The sequence below is a fragment of the Hemiscyllium ocellatum genome, chromosome 38, assembly GCF_020745735.1.
Source record: "Hemiscyllium ocellatum isolate sHemOce1 chromosome 38, sHemOce1.pat.X.cur, whole genome shotgun sequence".
In the NCBI taxonomy this organism is placed as follows: domain Eukaryota; kingdom Metazoa; phylum Chordata; class Chondrichthyes; order Orectolobiformes; family Hemiscylliidae; genus Hemiscyllium; species Hemiscyllium ocellatum.
The window spans coordinates 40,197,062-40,208,730 of record NC_083438.1 but is presented as its reverse complement, the minus strand read 5'-3'; the positions used below and the strand labels follow the sequence as shown (position 1 = coordinate 40,208,730).

At 53.0% G+C, this 11,669-nt stretch overlaps 1 protein-coding gene across 1 annotated transcript in view; it reads right to left on the bottom strand.

Moving 5' to 3' along the window:
• The window catches only part of LOC132834009 (E3 ubiquitin-protein ligase CBL-B-B-like), a gene marked incomplete at its 3' end in the record, with an annotated part of 36,015 nt that extends 35,493 nt beyond the window's left edge, over positions 1-522 (bottom strand). Inside the window, exon 1 of the mRNA XM_060852721.1 lies at positions 1-522. This exon is cut by the window's left edge and continues 870 nt beyond it.
• Between the last annotated feature and the right edge of the window lie 11,147 nt (positions 523-11,669).

Genomic DNA, 11,669 nt, shown 5'->3' with positions numbered 1-11,669 from the left:
TACACACTCACACACACAGACACACACACTCACACACACACACACACACACACACTCACACACACAGACACACACACGCACACACATGCACTCACTCACACACACGCACTCACTCTCACACACACACACTCAGACACACACACACACTCAGACACACAGACACACACACACACACACGCACTCACTCACACACACACTCACACACACAGACACACACACACACGCACACACATGCACTCACACACACACACTCACTCTCACACACACACACTCACACACACACACACTCAGACACACAGACACACACACACACACGCACTCACTCACACACACACACACACACACTCACACACACACACACACAAACACACGCAAACACACACAAACACATTCACAAACAAACACACACACAGACGCACATTTACTCAACACACACACATTCACACACACACTTTCACATTCACAAACACACACAAAGACACCACACATTCTCAGACACACACCGACACATTCTGACACCCTCTCACTGACAAACCACACCTTGGGGACATTTACCCAGTGAAGCGTGTTGCTGGGCGAAGGGGTGGGGGAGGGGAATGACCTCTGGGCGTACCGCACCCACAAGCAGCACACGACGAACAACAGGATGATCTGTTGGTACTGACAGGGGGTTTGATCTCGAATCTGAGCGACACAGAGACAGCACCCACCAACAATGCAAAACAGACCAGAAAGGAACGCTTACCCCACCAACAGGATCCAAACACACGCGTCCTACAGTGCCCACTCCCTCAGCACTGACCCTCCGACAGTGCCCACTCCCTCAGCACTGACCCTCCGACAGTGCCCACTCCCTCAGCACTGACCCTCCGACAGTGTGGCACTCCCTCAGTACTGACCCTCCGACAGTGCAGCACTCCCTCAGCACTGACCCTCCGACAGTGCGGCACTCCCTCAGTACTGACCCTCCGACAGTGCAGCACTCCCTCAGTACTGACCCTCTGACAGTGCGGCACTCCCTCAGCACTGACCCTCCGACAGTGCCCACTCCCTCAGCACTGACCCTCCGACAGTTACCACTCCCTCAGCACTGACCCTCCGAAAGTGCGGCACTCCCTCAGCACTGACCCTCTGACAGTGCGGCACTCCCTCAGCACTGATCCTCCGACAGTGCGGCACTCCCTCAGCACTGACCCTCCGACAGTGCGGCACTCCCTCAGCACTGACCCTCTGACAGTACGGCACTCCCTCAGCACTGACCCTCCGACAGTTACCACTCCCTCAGCACTGACCCTCCGAAAGTGCGGCACTCCCTCAGTACTGACCCTCCGACAGTGCAGCACTCCCTCAGCACTGACCCTCCGACAGTGCGGCATTCCCTCAGCACTGACCCTCCGACAGTTACCACTCCCTCAGCACTGACCCTCTGAAAGTGCGGCACTCCCTCAGTACTGACCCTCCGACAGTGCGGCACTCCCTCAGCACTGACCCTCCGACAGTGCAGCACTCCCTCAGCACTGACCCTCCGACAGTGCGGCACTCCCTCAGCACTGACCCTCCGACAGTGCCCACTCCCTCAGCACTGACCCTCCGACAGTTACCACTCCCTCAGCACTGACCCTCCGAAAGTGCGGCACTCCCTCAGCACTGACCCTCCGACAGTGCGGCACTCCCTCAGTACTGACCCTCCGACAGTGCGGCCATCCCTCAGCACTGACCCTCCGACAGTGCGGCACTCCCTCAGCACTGAACCTCCGATAGTGCGGCACTCCCTCAGTACTGACCCTCCGACAGTGCGGCACTCCCTCAGCACTGACCCTCCGACAGTGCGGCACTCCCTCAGCACTGAACCTCCGATAGTGCGGCACTCCCTCAGCACAGACCCTCCGCCAGTGCGGCACTCCCTCAGCACAGACCCTCCGACAGTGCCCACTCCCTCAGCACTGACCATTCGACAGTGTGGCACTCCCTCAGCACTGACCCTGCGACAGTCCAGCACTCCCTCAGCACTGACCATTCGACAGTGTGGCACTCCCTCAGCACTGACCCTGCGACAGTCCAGCACTCCCTCAGCACTGACCCTCCGAAAGTGCGGCACTCCCTCAGCACTGACCCTCTGACAGTGCGGCACTCCCTCAGCACTGAACCTCCGATAGTGCGGCACTCCCTCAGCACTGACCCTCAAACACTGCGGCACTCCCTCCGCACTGACCCACTGACAGTGCGACACTCCCTCAGCACTGACCCTCCGACAGTGTGGCACTCCCTCAGCACTGACCCTCCGACAGTGCCCACTCCCTCAGCACTGACCCTCCGACAATGACCACTCCCTCAGCACTGACCCTCCGACAGTGCGGCAGTCCCTCAGCACAGACCCTCCGACAGTGCGGCACTCCCTCAGCACTGACCCTCTGACAGTGCCCACTCCCTCAGCACTGACCCTCAGACAGTGCGGCACTCCCTCAGCACTGAACCTCCGATAGTGCGTCACTCCCTCAGCACTGACCCTCTGACAGTGCCCACTCCCTCAGCACTGACCCTCTGACAGTGTGGCTCTCCTTCAGCACTGATCCTCTGACAGTGCGGCACTCCCTCAGCACTGACCCTCCGACAGTGCGGCACTCCCTCAGCACTGACCCTCCGACAGTGCGGCAATCCCTCAGCACTGACCCTCCGACAGTGCGTCACTTACTCAGCACTGACCCTCCAACAGATCGGCACTCCCTCAGCACTGACCCTCCGACAGTGCAGCACTCCCTCAGCACTGACCCTCCGACAGTGCCCACTCCCTCAGCACTGACCCTACGATACTGCAGCACTTCCGCAGCACTGACCCTCCGCCAGTGCGGCACTCCTTCAGCACTGACCCTCTGACAGTGCGGCTCTCCCTCAGCACTGACCCTCTGACAGTGCGGCACTCCCTCAGCACCGACCCGCCGACAGTGCCCACTCCCTCAGCACTGACCCTCCGACAGTGCCCACTCCCTCAGCACTGACCCTCCGACAGTGCGGCACTCCCTCAGCACTGACCCTCCGACAGTGCCCACTCCCTCAGCACTGACCCTCCGACAGTGCCACACTCCCTCAACACTGACCCTCCGACAGTGCCCACTCTCTCAGCACTGACCCTCCGACAGTGCGGCACTCCCTCAGCACCGACCCTCCGACAGTGCCCACTCGCTCAGCACTGACCCTCCGACAATGCCCACTCCCTCAGCACTGACCCTCCGACAGTGCGGCACTCCCTCAGCACTGACCCTCCGACAGTGCGTACTCCCTCAGCACTTACCCTCCAACGGTGCGACACTCCTTCAGCACTGACCCTCCGACAGTGCGACACTCCCTCAACACTGACCCTCCGACAGTGCCCACTCCCTCAGCACTGACCCTCCAACAGTGCGGCACTCCCTCAGCACTGACCCTCAGACAGTGCCCACTCCCTCAGCACTGACCCTCCGACAGTGCGACACTCCCTCAACACTGACCCCCCAACAGTGCGGCAGTCCCTCAGCACTGACCCTCCGACAGTGCCTACTCCCTCAGCACTGACCCTCGGACAGTTGCTGTGATCCATGTTGGGGGACTGCCATCATCGATGAGCTGTGGATGGGGAACCTCATTGGGCATTACAAAGCACATGGACAGAAATTGAAGAACAGGTCACTCGAGGGTCACGACCTCTGGATTACTGCCCGTGCCAAGTGGGGATTGGTATCGGGATAACACATTCGGGAAGTAAACACGTGTCTCGGAGATTAGTGTGGGAAAGAGGGATTCCATTTCATGGGACCTTGGTATCAGATCCGTACCGATGGGACGGTCTCCACCTGAACAGATCTGGAACCATGTTCTGGCGAAAAGGGTCAATAGGGTGGTCACTTGGAATTTAAACTCGTGAATCGTGTGGATGGGAAAGGGAATGCGGCAGGGTGGATGGAGACAGGGAACAAGATAGGCAGCAGGTTAGCGTGTGTGAAGGGTTTAAGACTTGCAATGATGGAAAAAGGAAGGATAACTCAGGACATATTTCTGGAGATTTTGGAAATCCTGCGGATAAGAAAATGAACTTTAAGGCGCTTTACCTGAACGCTCGTAGTATTTGTGACAGAGTAGATGAATTAACGGCACAAATCATCGCACATGGTTATGATGCATTCAGCATTAGAGACGTGGTTACACTGGGGTCAGGACGGGCAGTTAAACATCCAAGGGTTTACAACCTATCAAAAAGACAGGGAGGTGGGCAGAGGGGGTGGGGTGGCTTTGTTAGTTAAGAATGACATTAAATCTGTGGCACTGAATGACATAGGGTCGGACGATGTGGAGTGTGTGGGGGTGGAGTTGAGGAACCACACAGGCAAAAAAAAACCCATAATGGGAGTTCTGTACAGACCTCCCAACAGTGGGCAGGACCAGGAGCGGGAGATGCACCAGGAAATGGATAAGGTATGTCAGAAAGGAAAGGTCACGGTGATCATGGGAGACTTCGATATACTGGTGGACTGGGCGAGTAATGTTGCCGGTGGATTCGAGTTCATGGAATGCTTAGGGGATAGCTCTTTGGAACCGCTTGTGATGGAGCCCACACGGGAGCTGGTTATTCTCGACCTAGTGCTGTGTCATGAGTCAGACTTTATAAAAGATCTTAAAGTAAGGGAACACTTAGGAGGCAAAATGGTTGAGTTCAGTCCAAAAGAGAGAAGGCAAAATCAGATGTAATGGTGTTCCAGTTAAATCAAGGTCATTACAGGGACATGTGAGAGGACCTGATGAGAATTGATTAGAAGCAGACCCCAGCGCGGAAGACAGGAGAGCAACAACAGCAGGACTTTCTGGGTGTAACTGAGGACTCAGGACAGAGGCTCATCCCAAAGAAAAGAAAGATTATCTGCGGAGGGGTTAGATAGTCGTGGTAGACAAAGGAAGCCAGGAAATGTACCAGAGAGAAAGAGAGAGCCTTTAAAGTGCCCAAGAGCACTGGGAAATCAGCAGATTGGGAAGGCTATAAAAATATTCAAAGAGAGAAATAAGAAAGTAGGGGATCAAATCCACCGATAAGCTCGCCAGTAATATGAGAAATGTTAGTGAAAGTTTCTTTCAATACATAAGAGATAAGGAGATTGCTGAAGAATTTAATAAGTAGCTTGTGTCAGTCTTCACAGACTTGAGTAATATCCCATCAGTTAGGGAGTGTCGGGGGCAGAGTGCAGTTGCCAGTGCAAAGAGAAAGTGCTAGAAAAGCTAAAAGGTCTAAAAAAATCGCTAAATCTCCTGGTCCAGATGGGCTCCATCCTCGAGTTCTGAGGGAGGTGGCTGAGGGAATAATGGAGGCGCTAGCTGTGATCTGTCACAAATCACTGGAGTCAGGGAAGTCCCAGATGATTGGGGGAAATCACTGTTGTAACCCTCTTGTTCAAGAAAGGATCAAAACAAAAGATGGGAAATTATAGGCCGATTAGCCTAAACTTGGTTGGAGATAAAATTCTAGAATCCATCGTTAAGGATGAAATTTCTCAATTCTTGGAAGTGCATGGTTGGATTAGAACAAGTCAACATGGATTTAGTAAGGGGAGGTCATGCCTGACAAACCTGTTGGAATTCTTTGAAGAGGTGACAAGTAGGTTAGACCAGGGAAACCCAGTAGATGTGGTCTATCTAGACTTCCAAAAGGCCTTTGATAAGGTGCCACATGGGAGGCTGCTGAGCAAGGTGAGGGCCCATGGTGTTCGAGGTGAGCTACTGGGATGGATTAAGGATTGGCTGTCTGACAGAAGGCAGAGAGTTGGGATAAAAGGTTCTTTTTCGGAATGGCAGCCGGTGACGAGCGGTGTCCCGCAGGGTTCAGTGTTGGGGCCGCAGCTGTTCACATTATATATTAATGATCTGGATGAAGGGACTGGGGACATTCTAGCGAAGTTTGCCGATGATACGAAGTTAGGTGGACAGGCAGGTAGTACTGAGGAAGTGGGGAGGCTACAGAAGGATCTAGACAGTTTGGGAGAGTGGTCCCGGAAATGGCTGATGGAATTCAATGTGAGCAAATGCAAGGTCTTGCACTTTGGACAAAGCAATACAGGCGTGGACTCAATAAATGGTGAGAAAATACATAAAGCCCAAAGTACAAAGGGATCTGGGAGTGCTAGTCGAGGATTCTCTAAAGGTAAACATGCAGGTTGAGTCCGTGATTAAGAAAGCGAATACAATGTTGTCATTTATCTCAAGAGGGTTGGAATATAAAAGCACCGTTGTGCTACTGAGACTTTATAAAGCTCTGGTTAGGCCCCATTTGGAGTACTGTGTCCAGTTTTGGTCCCCACACCTCAGGAAGGACATACTGGCACTGGAACGTGTCCAGCGGAGATTCACACGGATGATCCCTGGAATGGTAGGTCTAACATAGGAGGAACGGCTGAGGATCCTGGGATTGGATTCATTGGAGTTTAGAAGATTGAGGGGAGATCTAACAGAAACTTACAAGATAATACATGGCTTAGAAAATTGTTTCCGTGAGGCGAGGAGACTAGTACCCGTGGACACAGCCTTAGAATGAGAGGGGGTCAATTCAGAACAGAAATGCGGAGACATTTCTTCAGCCAGAGTGTGGTGGGCCTGTGGAATTCATTGCCGCAGAGTGCAGTGGAGGCTGGGACGCTAAATGTCTTCAAGGCAGAGATTGATAGATTCTTGATCTCACAAGGAATTAAGGGCTACGGGGAGAATGTGGGTAAGTGGAGTTGAAATGTCCATCAGCCATGATTGAATGGCGGACTGGACTCGATGGGCCAAATGGCCTTACTTCCACTCCTATGTCTTATGGCCTTATGGTCTTAGGGATAGTGCCCACTCCCTCAGCACTGACCCTCCGACAGTGCCCACTCCCTCAGCACTGACCCTCCGACAGTGCCCATTCCCTCAGCACTGACCCTCCGACAGTGCCCACTCGCTCGGCACTGACCCTCCGACAGTGCTGTGAACTATCACAAGTCTGTGAATTGCCCTACTGTTGTTTCTTTTCCCGTTGGTGTTTGGATTTTTTTCTGTCTCTGTACAATTTTGTTTAGCGTTCTCCTCGGTCAGAGAGTGATGCTGGAACCCGTTCAGTTTGACAGGACGTTTTGGGAGCTATATTAATGCAGTGTCAGAGCAGACAACGTAGTTTTTGATATTGGGATGCTGCTCCCAAGTCTCCGTTCTGTCTTGGTCTGTCTTAAAAGCAAATGTCTTAAAGGTACAGGCATTCTGCTAAAATGAGGCACGGATAGCCGCACTTTCCCAAACATTTCACACTTTCCCATCTCGTCATTCTGGCTATTGAGGGAGTGCAGCGTAGGTTCACGAGGTGAATTCCTGGAATGGCGGGATTACCTTACACTGAAAGACTGAAGCGACTGGGCTTGTATACACTTGAGTTTAGAAGACTGAGAGGGGGATCTGATTGAGACATATAAGATTATGAAAGGATTGGACACTCTGGCGGCAGGAAACATGTTCCCGCTGATGGGTGAGTGCCGAACCAGAGGACACAGCTTAAAAATACGGGGTAGACCATTTAGGACAGAGATGAGGAGAAACGTCTTCACCCAGAGAGTGGTGGCTGTGTGGAATGCTCTGCCCCAGAGGGCAGTGGAGGCCCAGTCTCTGGATTCATTTAAGAAAGAGTTGGATAGAGCTCTCAAGGATAGTGGAATCAAGGGTTATGGAGATAAGGCAGGAACAGGAGACTGATTAGGAATGATCAGCCATGATCATATTGAATGGTGGTGCAGGCTCGAAGGGCAGAATGGCCGACTCCCTGCACCTATTGTCTATTGTCTAATTGTCGTGGGGACCTTCCCCCACGTAACCTCCTTCCGATAATCGTTTCCTTGTGGTTTGTTGGAGCTGACTCATTCCTGCTTCGCAAAATATGAGACTTATCACTGATCCAGCTCATCGCACTCGTTTCAACTTCCAGTTCTGTTGCACACCCTCCCCGGCCGTCAAAGCCAATCTTACCGGTGTCTAATAAATCAGAGGGAAGACAATTCGCTGGAGGATCTGCTGAGGTTTCTCGGCGCTCCCATTGAGGGACCAGAACCCTGTCCCCAGGGAATGTAACGTGGGGCAAAGGCGAGGTGCTGCGCTCTGTCAGGAAGGGCTGAACGTTATTTAAATGGAGATTGACTGCGGAAAGCCGCAGCACCGAGCGACTTTGCAAGAGCGTCATCCGAAAACGTGGCACCCGCGGGTGACAGGGAATGCAATCGGACTGTTTGAGAGGATAGGGAGTGCAGACGCGAAAGGCCTTGTCAGTCTGTAACTTGGAAAACTGTGAGCCGTGTTCTCCTGGGGGAGAGCGACCGGAACTGGAGGCATCCCAGGGAATGTTCACCCGCCTGATCCCCGGGGATGCCAGTTGATTGGGTCCACACTCGTAGGGGTGGTTTAGAAGGATAAAAGAGAAAGGTGTGGAAATATTAGTGATTTGGAGATGCTGGTGTTGGACTGGGCTGTACAAAGTTTAAAAATCCCACAACACCGGGTTAGTTTCGTTGGAAGCATAATTAATCCAGTCAGACTATAACCTGGTGCTTATTAACTTTGGAAATAGTCAAGATCCGTCGAGAGTCGTAGGCTAGGAGGAGTTTGTCCCCTCTTCTGTGGGAGAGGTTCGGTGCTGGAAAAGCACAGCAGGTCAGGCAGCATCCGAGGAGCAGGAGAATCGACGTTTCAGGCATAAACCCTTCATCAGGGATGTGGTGGGGTGCAGCTCTTGTGTGGGAGGGTCTAGGGGCAGAGGGGCATTATCTCCGAGTGAGTGAGAGGTGGGGAGGAATGTTTCCCCTCTCCGAGGGGAGTGAATGTGAAGCTCTTAACCACAGAGGGCTGTGGGTCCACCCAAGGCCGAGAGTGATAAACTTTTACTGGGGAAGGGGGTTGTTGTCAAAAGGCAGGAGAATGGAGTTGAGGATGATCAGGCTTGGTCAGAATCTCTCCGAATGGCCGAGGAGACAGGAACTAATATACCACAATAAACTACACAGTCGGGTTCCTGAGCTACAACACGATTCACGAATCTTCGGAATGTCAAATGCAGGTAAGCATCGCTCGACATTGGCGCAGCTCCTTGGCATCACAAAGATGGACATCTCCTTTGCTCTGGGTGTTGCTGCTCCTCGCCAGGAGTTCTGCCCCCCTTCCCCCACGCCCCCACCCCTCCAGCTCTTGATGAAAGGCAAAGTCAACGGCACCTGGTTGGTGGGAAGGGTGAGGGAGGAGGGAGGGCAGACGGAGGGGTAACTCCTCCAGACAACAGCACAGCTACACGGAGCGACTTGCACCCTACCCACCCGTGGGATAGGGGCAGGGAGACGGGAGGTCATTCTGGCCAGTCGATTCCACACCTCCCCCCCCCATCTCCGGAGACTGAATGTGCATTGTGATTCGGGACGGGAGCGATAAACAGAGATCATTCCTGATCAAGGGCTTATGCCCGATATGCCAACTCTCCTGCTCCTCGGATGCTGCCTGACCTGCTGTGCTTTTCCAGCACCACACTCTCGACAGTAAACAGAGACACCCTCATTCTGTTTTACGTTAGAAGGTAGGGCATCAGTGGTTGGTGGGAACACAGTCAGGAACTCAGCTATGACAAGAGCACCTCGATCTCTGTGGGACAGGAGTTACGTGTACTCCATATTGGATAAGGGCAGCAATTGCCTCCCTCGATGGGTTTTCAGTGATTGAGGTAGTTTTTATCTCAGCAGTTGGGAATGGTTTCTGTGCTCTTCAACAGAGTCCTAATTCCAGCTGAAGGTCTCATGCCCCGAAACGTCGACCCTCCTGCTCCTCGGACGCCGCCTGACCTGCTGTGCTTTTCCAGCGCCACACTCGGACTCTCCAGCATCTGCAGTCCTCACTTCCTCCAAGTCCCGGAAGTTTCTGATCCCAGCCTCTGTTGTGATGAGATTGGAGATCTCCAGAACATTACCTGGGTCTCTGGATTAACATTCCAGGCCATCTCCTCCCTGGCACCACGCTAATAATAAACAAAGATTCATTTTCCAGCCTCTTCAAACTATCTTAGCGTAAACTTTCAGAGCTGTTTGAGCTTTCCTGATGCGGTGTTGGGAAGGGCATGTTGCCTTCCAGGGCGTGTTGGGTCAAACTTACTCAGTTGTTTCAGAGAGTGTTTAGTGTTAAAGAGAGACAATTATTTATCGGTGTTTGATCACACAAGTGCCCAATATCTCACTCAGAGTTTCCTGGCCGGGTTTCGATCATGAAGAGTGCAATCATTGCATCAAAAAGAACATTCAAACACGCATCTCATTTTTATTAAAGTATCTGATGGACCCACCTCCAAACACCTCATTCTGAGCAGCTCCTCAAATTAATCACAAACGTAGTGGCTCTCCCCTCCCCTCCATCCAACCAATCAAACACTCCCAGGACAGGGACAGCACGGGGTTAGATACAGAGTAAAGCTCCCTCTACACTGTCCCCCCATCAAACACTCCCAGAGACAGGGACAGCACGGGGTTAGATACAGAGTAAAGCTCCCTCTACACTGTCCCCCCATCAAACACTCCCAGAGACAGGGACAGCACGGGGTTAGATACAGAGTAAAGCTCTCTCTACACTGTCCTCCATCAAACACTCCCAGGGACAGGGACAGCACAGGGTTAGATACAGAGTAAAGCTCCCTCTACACTGTCCCCCCCATCAAACACTCCCAGGACAGGGACAGCACGGGGTTAGATACAGAGTAAAGCTCTCTCTACACTGTCCCCCCCATCAAACACTCCCAGGGACAGGAACAGCACACGGAGTTAGATACAGACTAAAGCTCCCTCTAACCATCTGCCCATCCTGGGACAGGGACAGCACGGGGTTAGATACAGAGTAAGGCTCCCTCTACACCATCTGCCTATCCCTGGACAGGGACAGCACGGGGTTAGATACAGAGTAAGGCTCCCTCTACACCATCTGCCTATCCCTGGAAAGGGGCAACATGGGGTTAGATACAGAGTAAAGCTCCCTCTACACCATCTGCCTATCCCTGGACAGGGACAGCACGGGCTTAGATACAGAGTAAAGCTCCCTCTACACTGTCCTCCCATCAAACACTCCCAGGACAGGGACAGCACGGGGTCAGATACAGAGTAAAGCTCTCTCTACACCATCTGCCCTTCCTGGACAGGGACAGCACGGGGTCAGATACAGAGTAAAGCTCCCTCTACACCATCGGCCCTTCCTGGACAGGGACAGCACGGGGATAGATACAGAGTAAAGCTCTCTCTACACCATCTGCCCTTCCTGGACAGGGACAGCACGGGGATAGATACAGAGTAAAGCTCTCTCTACACCATCTGCCCTTCCTGGACAGGGACAGCACGGGGTTAGGTACAGAGCCGAGCGCTCTCTCTGCGATGTTGTAATTTATTATCTCTGTACAGGATGGTGTTGCCTGTTGATGTGTATGTTGAGCTAGCTGTTCAGGGACAGTAAATAACAGGGCTGCATCTGACCCTCGCCTCTGATAGGTGCAGCCACTCTCTGTCAGATGTGCTTCACAGCCCAGAGCCCTGAGGTGAACATCCTGTGTGCCGACAGGAGCTGGAGCGTGACGGCCTTGTGTCAGAGAGTCACACAGGGCAGGCTGTCAGCAAACACGCTCTACTGATCAC